Source organism: Balaenoptera physalus (genome assembly GCF_965194825.1).
Source record: "Balaenoptera physalus genome assembly, chromosome: 19".
Lineage (NCBI taxonomy): Eukaryota > Metazoa > Chordata > Mammalia > Artiodactyla > Balaenopteridae > Balaenoptera > Balaenoptera physalus.
Window position 1 is genome coordinate 36244409 of NC_138900.1, and position 8078 is coordinate 36252486.

Sequence of the window (8078 nt, forward strand, 5' to 3'; positions counted from 1 at the left end):
ACTGAGCAATCCTTGATGACACCCTTAAAGAAAGGGATCTAAGCTTAGAGTTGGGACGAGTGGGTTTGGGGTCCAGGTCAGCTGGGGGCCATTGGGTGACTCCCTTGCCCTCATTGGCTTCCTTGTTTGACTTTCTTTCAGTAGAAGAGCACAAAAAGAAGAGGATGGACCCAATTAAGGATCTTCAAACTGTTGTGTGGATTTCTAAAGTTTAATAAAAGTATTGCAGGAACCACCTTGGGAGACGAGAGAAAATGAGATGAGGGGTGCCAGCCTGCTGCTCAAGTGCTGAGTCAATAAGATCCGTTTTCCTCTTATCTGTTCTTCATACTGGGCTTCTGGGTTAAATTTCCTTCCTGAAAGAATGTTTCAACATCCTGCACACGCATATGTGTGTTTAATGAAAAAAATTCAATGGCACTTGTTAAAGCATGGTAAAGAAGAATTCACTCAAAGGGGGAGAGGCTATCTCAATAGTTATAACCACACTAGTGGGATTTTGCAAGAGGGAGAAAGATTGCGCTCAACTCTGAATATGGCACGGACAAGAGGGAATTTATGGGCAAGTGCATGGGGTCAGTGGATGGAAAATTACTAAGAGAAAACATTAAGGGTAAAGGGGGTTCTGTCTAAACCAAGCTAACATGATTCTTGCTGAAAACTGGCCAGTGTGGTCAGACATCACCTGGAGGGGAGGTGTGGTAGAGAATGAGGAACCTGATCAGATGTCAAAGGTGATCAGATATTGAGGATGGGGGATTCTGATTAAACTGAATCAGTAGTATTCTTGCTAAGACTGGATTTTACCCCCAAAATGCACAGATAGGCCTAGGAGAAGTTTCAGGAGCCTGACTAAAGTTTGATCAAGCAAAGAATCTTCATCAGTGTGTATAATTGTTATTAAAGTTTTAAAATCTCTAGGCTACATAATATCAATGAACCATTCTCGTTCTAACATTCTAGAAAAACCCTTAACATAGACATAATTTTGTGTACAAAAATACTTGAATGGCCACTAGAAGCCAGACTTAAGGAGAGCTAGAATTTGACCCTGTAGGGGTTTCCTCTACCCTTCTCAGTTCTCGGCTGGGGCCCCTGGAACAAAAGACAGATTAATAAGAGAGAAACGTACAGATTTACTGAATATAAGTTTTATGTGACTCAGGAGTTGTCCTAAGGAAATGATCACCTGAAGAAACAGTCAGAGGAGTATTTTTATATTAGGTTTGATGAAGAATGGAAAAGTTGTGGCGAAAAGTGATAGGACAAAATAGGGTATGAGGTCATCCTGGTAAACTGGGGGAAACTTAGCAAGGCCTGTTCGTTCAGATTACTGTTGGTGTCCTTCCACCTCAAGAGATAAGGATGCTTCTGTAGGAGAGCACCTCTCAACTGAGGGTCTTACGATCTGCTTGGGGGGAAGGCCAGGAAGTCCTTCCTGCACCTGCTGTTTCTCAAATTCCTTCAGCTTAAAATATTTGCTATGCCACAGTGCCATATCTTGGGGTAGCATGTTCTGAACCCTGTCAATCCATTCCTCCTTCACTTCGCCGGTACCACATAACCGCCATGGGAAAGGACTAAAGAATAGAGTACATTTAGGAGAGCCTGAATTTAAAGGATATGTGAGATGGTAGCAAAGGAAAGGGGGGAAGTTGGGGTTTAATCATCTCTTCTCTCCTCAACCATCGCCTTCTCCTGCCCAACCCCTTGCCTCTTTGCTCAGGGCTTGCTTGCAGCCGAGATCTACCAGTGCAGGCAACCGTCTCAGCCTCTCCCAGCCCTTCTGAGCCTCTGAGGAGGACTGGAGCCCTCTGACTTTATTTCTGAAGGCTGAGCCTTTGACAGCAGGCCAGCCTGGCAGCCCAGCTCTGCAAAGTTTGCCCTGAGCCCGCAGTGCTCCTGTTTTATTAATACTGCACAGAACCAGAAGAACCAGCCTGAGTGGGAGCTACAAAGACACTCGTCTCCTAAAATGTGATATTTGATCACAAGAGGATTTTGCGGTGGGATAGTTTATAATCCTAAATTTAAATCCTTCCTGAATTTCAGACGTTCCAGTACCAAAATCCTTTTAGGATTTTTCAAAGTGTGTAATCTGTTTATAATTTTTAAAAAACTCTCTGGTCCATTCTTTCTCCAAAAATAGGCTTGCTACATTTTTAACTTCCTTTAAAAGAAAGAAAGAAATGCCTTTTTAAAAAATTAAATTTGCTGTTTATTTGACTTCAGGGGCAACTGTTTCTAAGACATCCAATGAAATATCCTTACTGAAATAAAGTGGGATTTGTTTTTTCAGTGACTGCAAATCAACCCAGAAGAAACATTTATTTTAAAAGGGATTAAGGAGGGAAAGAAACAAGCTGTGTTAAGGGAAAGAAACTAGAAATACACAAGAAAAAACCACAAAACTCTATTCTCTTTCCTCCATACCTCCAGCAACCTAGGAGAAAACAGGCTGGTTGCTTATGCTTATTATAATTTAAATGAGAGGGTGGAGAATAAGTATTCCCTTGAGTGCTGGAGGTGGTGAATGAAAGGGAGGGAAGAGGAAGTGGGGAGGGCAGAGAAGGAAGCTGAAAGGAGGGGGAATGAAAAAGACACTGAAGGTATGTGCCCTGCTCCGCTTCTGAACAAGCCTTACTCTCTGGGTAGACCTGGGACCTTTCTGAGGGTTGAATAAAGGTTGAAGTTAGGAAAGGGTCCCTAAAGACAGTCCACAGGTAGAGATTGACTCAGAATGGCTGAACCTCCTGGACAAATTTTTCCATGTGATTTTCATTCCATTTTCATCATCTGTTATAACATAAAATTTCATCAACTGTAAATGTCAGTTCTTCCCTTTATTATTTGCTAATGTCATAAAAATCTGAATTGTTTGCTTTGTTAAAGGGCTTGCTGGGCATTGACTTTTCCTTATTTGTACTTTACTACCCCAAATGTGTGGGGTTTATTTATTTTTTAAAGAAAATAACGTCCCTTTTGAAATGGGATTTAAATAACAGAGCAAGGTTTGCCATTATCATAAATGTATAAAGTGCTTTGTGAGTAATAAAATGGATCATGGATTCAGGATAATTCAAACTGAAATGTTATGTTCAGTATCAAGATTAGATTACGTTAATGCAGTTCCTTTTAAATGGTTTAAAGGCCATCAGATGCATGTGAAAAGAATCTGTATCATAACTTAGAATAAATAGACTGAGACATTTGTTTATAATGTCAGTGCTAAACAAATCTATTACTACATTTCTGCATGTAGCGTTATATTACCACTGCTATTAAACAAACAGAGCATGAAGATAAATTATAGCTTTAATTATAAACATTACCTTTGCGTATTTATTAATTTAAAATGGAACAATGTTCAATAACCTTAGGTTATTTATATCAGCTAACATTTTAATTAACTTTGTTGTATTTATGCGTCTTGGTAATTGTTGCTACCAGGCACATGGAGCTCCTTGAATAATGGAAGCAATCTAACCTATCCCTGTGCATATTACCCATTAATGGAATGGTAACATTGTAACTCCTGCCAGAGAGTCAGACTTTGCTGCACGAACTTCTGGGGTGAGAGCCTAAGGCTCCAAAATGTGCCTTTCTCCTTGGAAACCACCACTGAGGGGCACCAGGAATTCCTGGACAGGCTGTGGGAAAGGCTGAGCAGCCAGGAATTATCTTGTGAAGTAAATAATCAGCATCTTTCAAGAAGGTTGAGCTAGAGAATCAGCATAGTAGAGCATATGGCCAGAGGCCATGGCCCTTCCTCAATAGTGCTCCAACTGAATACGCCCAGCACAGACATGAATCTCGGTTGTTAAGATTCAGACAGGCAATAACACAATTCTTTATTTTTCATTAATCAACTTAATTTTTTTTTTTTTTAAGTCTCAGTTGCAAGAGGTTGATGGGAAATCCTTTCTCAGTCTTTATTGGAGTTGTACTAAAATTCAGAATGCAGGACAAAAAGAGGGGGAGACCTCTAGATCCCCCTCCCACCACATTTTTTTTTTCTTTTTATTTATTTATTTATTTATTTATTTATTTTTGGCTGTGTTGGGTCTTCGTTTCTGTGAGAGGGTTTTCTCTAGTTGTGGCAAGCGGGGGCCACTCTTCATCGCGGTGCGCGGGCCTCTCACTATCGCGGCCTCTCTTGTTGCGGAGCACAGGCTACAGTCGCGCAGGCTCAGTAGCTGTGGCTCACGGGTCTAGTTGCTCCGCGGCATGTGGGATCTTCCCAGACCAGGGCTCGAATCCGTGTGCCCTGCATTGGCAGGCAGATTCTCAACCACTGTGCCACCAGGGAAGCCCAACTTATGACTTTCTTAAGGGAAGAGATTGTGTCTCATTCACTTTTGCAGCACAACACCTGACCCATTTTTTTTCTAGACACTGAGTAAATATTGTGGAACTGAACTCAGCCTTTGTTTCAAGATCTTCTTTTCTTTAATTAAATAAGTAATACATGTTGCTTACAGAAAATTTAAGTGATGTAGATTTTTTGGATTGTCTGGAAGGATGCTTTCGAACAAAATGTAGACCATATGATATGTTTGTCCCTCTCAACAGTATATCTTGCATAATAAAAAGCTTTCTTCATTGTCATGTTTAATGGCCATACCATGTCCTACTGAATGGATGTCATAATTTATTTAACCTAAAAGCTCAACACTAAGGAAGTGTTTATTTTCAAGTTTTCAGTGTTGGAGATGCAAGTAGAAATAGATAGAAACCTATAATATATGACTTTAACAGTGTCCAGTTGGACCTAAAATAAGTAACAATATAAAAGGCTTGAAAAGCATAAGTGTAAGGAAGATCAGATCTTGAGGGTAAACATTGAACTGTTCTCCCCAGCCACAGAGAATTTTTCTTCCCCCTCAAGCACACAATGAATAATTTATGAACATTGAAGATACATTATTTCACAGGAAAAAAAAAATAGTTTCCATAAGATAAAAGGAATACAGATAACATCCTCAGAACTTCTTTCAATAAAACAAGAAATTGACAATAAAAATAAAAAACAAGTCCTCCTCTCTCAAATTAAAAAACACTCCATTTAACATTCTCAGGTGAAAGTTGAAATATAAACCAAAAGGGCATAAGTCTTCATGTTTTTTTTTTTTGGCCATACTGCACTGCATGTGGGATCTTAGTTTGCCGACCAGGGATCGAACCCATGCCCCCCTGCATTGGAAGGTGGAGTCTTAACCTCTGGACCACTGGGGAAGTCCCAAAAGGTCATAACTCTTTAAAAATTAAATTACAGACAATACTACCTGTCAGAATCTCTGGGGTACAATTAAAGTGGTGATCAGAGAAAAATTTGTAGCCTTAAATATTTATATCAATTAAAATGATGCCATGAATAAATTCCCATCTCAAAAAAGCAAAAAACAAAATGAAAAGAAAGCAGAATAGCATAATAAATGAGATAAAACCCAGAAAAACAATAAGTAAATCAAGTATGATTTCCTTTTTAAAAAAAACAGATACACAAACCACTAGATAAGCAAATCATGATGAAAAGGCTGGTGGGAGGATGTGGGTTGGATCCAAATACATAAAATAAGAAATGACATGTGGGAAATAATGAATTAGTTCTGGGCATGTTAACTTTGAAATACTTGGGGGACATCCAAGTGGAGATGTCTACAAACTGTGGGTATGTGTGTCTGAAGCTCAGGAAAGAGGTCCAGGCTGAAAATAGGAACTTATCAGCCCACATAGGTGAGTGAGTGAGGTAGACTATTGTCTGGCTATTTCCTGTTCACTCTTAGGTCCATTCTTCGCCCCTTACCCTCTAGTTGTAGGACATTTCCTGAGTGTTGTTGACTACTAGCTTCTGCCTGGCTTCACCCAGTGGGATACCCTGGAGGAGACAAGGAGGGCAGAGATGGGAAGAGTCAGGGTATTGGTGCCTCTGCTTATAGTCACTTCTTCCACAGTGGTTGCCTCTCCCTCTGTGGCTCTAGCTCCCAGCTGGGCAGCCTCTGCTATGGCTCCAGCTTCCACGGGCAGCCCTGGCTCTGGGACGTAGGTATTGCCACCTGCTCCCATGATGCCTCTGGCCCTAGGAGTGATGGAGGTTTTCCACTGTTGCAACTCTCTGGGTTGCCTCAGCTCCCCCATTCAGCTTTGCTGTTCTCCCAACCCTTTTATAACCAGTTGCCCTTATTAACTTTTCTTCTGTTGGACTATCTGGTATTGCTTCTGTTTTCTCAGTAGAGCTTCAGTGTCAACTTCCCACTGCTGAGCAAAAAGGGAAGAATTAAGAATCCAAATTGAGGAGCCCCAGCATTCAAGGGTCAGACAATTGTTCTTGTGATTCTTCCTCTTTCCCCCATAACAAAGTTGTATTTTAATTGGTGTCTCCAAGAAACAAAATGTTGAGTGCCAAAGGAGAAATGGCAGGGAGATACTGGGGGGCTGCCTCTCAAACTCCTTCACAGCATCCAGGGCACTAGCTGTCACTTGGAAAAGGGACCCTCAGCCAGACAAAATATTCCACTCAGTGGCTGGACTGGGTTGTATTTATAATCTTAATAACACATCAGCTAAATCAAGTCAGCCCTACTACCTTAGTTATCATTTAATTGCCTGCGGTTTATATCTTGCATATTCAGTGGTTATGTGATTGAAAACTTAACCATTAAGCCACTTAAATAAGAAAGAAGACAAATATTAACACACACTGCATGAGAAACTCGGATTAAATAGAGTGATTTTACATCTCATCAGATTTTTTTCCACAAACTACTGAATAAAGCTTGAGCACACACGCTGAGGGCGAATTCTCTTCAACCTGAGCTTAACTATGATTTTTTTCCCATCGATAGATCTGCTTACAAAATCATCTATCTAAATGTGCCTCATTAACCTGTATTTAACTGTGTTGAGTACCTGGGGATCCCTGATGTTTCTGGAATTGATTATCTCCCTCCAGGTGAGTCTCAAAGAGCTCTGGGCCAAGGAAACTTTAATGGATCTGTTGACGTTTCCGAAGATTTTAAATTCCAGTCCCTCTTCCCTGACCACTAGTGCCCAACCATTTTACTTTTCCTGAGGGAGTTACAAATCACTTTATCTTTGCCTCCAAGCAGAAACTATGACCTAACAGGGAACTTTGACCTCCCCAGAGCTGCCCCAGAGCTCCTGCAGCCCATCAAAGGGGTCTGGTGGTCTCAATGACAGATGACACTTACTGCAGTCAGGAAGTGAGTAAAAATTAATTGTGCTTTCAGGAACTGTGCAATGTGGTCCCTGAAGGATGAGGAGCAGGCCCTTAAAAGGCAGAGACCATAGGACACCCACTGGCTCTGTTCACAGCTGCCCAAGCTTCCTGGGCAGTGCCCACAGGTGCCTTGGTGGTGGACGCTCCATGAGGGCAGCGGCCCATTCTGCTTCAGTGCTTCCAAAGCCTGGCCCATAGCAAGTGCTCAAAAACTATTTATTGAATGGCTGAATGAATGAATCTTGAGCGACACTAATGTTACTTATTTATAATGGCACATAGAGACACAAACTTTCAAATCTGAAGACACTTAGAAATCGTCTCGTTTCCTGCCTTCCCTTTGGAGGCAAATACGGCATCATAACCAGCCTCTGGAATCAGATGACCACTCCACATGTAAAAATGTTGACTCTGAGTGAGTGACAAAACTTCTCTAAGACTCGGTTTCCTCATCTGTGAAATGGGATAATACATGTAAGTACATTACAGGGCTGTTGTAAGAATTAGATGATACACCACACATTATTAACTAAGAAGAGTGGCCAGTCCTCAATATATATTAGCTCTCATTACTTAGGTCAGAGAATTTGGTTTAAGTTTAGTTTATATTTTTTTGGAAAAATGGGAACTTTTTTTCCAGACAAAATATTGATAGAAACCTCACTAATATAGAGCAGATTGGGCCCTGGTAGACTCTGATGGGACTGGGGAGTCACAGATCTCTAGTCAGTTTTCTTCTTGTCCCCGGAGGTGGCCCCAGAGTCATTTCCAGTAAAACCTAAGTTTCTGGAGAAAATCTTATACTGTATTTATCTGGATCGCTCTTCTCATTCCATAG

At 41.0% G+C, this 8078-nt stretch overlaps 1 long non-coding RNA gene across 2 annotated transcripts in view; it reads left to right on the top strand.

Moving 5' to 3' along the window:
• Positions 1 to 8078, top strand: part of LOC309649193 — a 14618-nt gene continuing 6540 nt past the window's right edge. Inside the window, exons 1-2 of one of the 2 annotated variants that reach the window (XR_014256979.1) lie at positions 17 to 2609; positions 6846 to 6952. This is a non-coding gene — a long non-coding RNA (uncharacterized lncRNA). Of the gene's footprint in view, positions 6953 to 8078 lie in introns of both variants that reach the window. The other variant, XR_014256978.1, reaches the window with a different exon arrangement.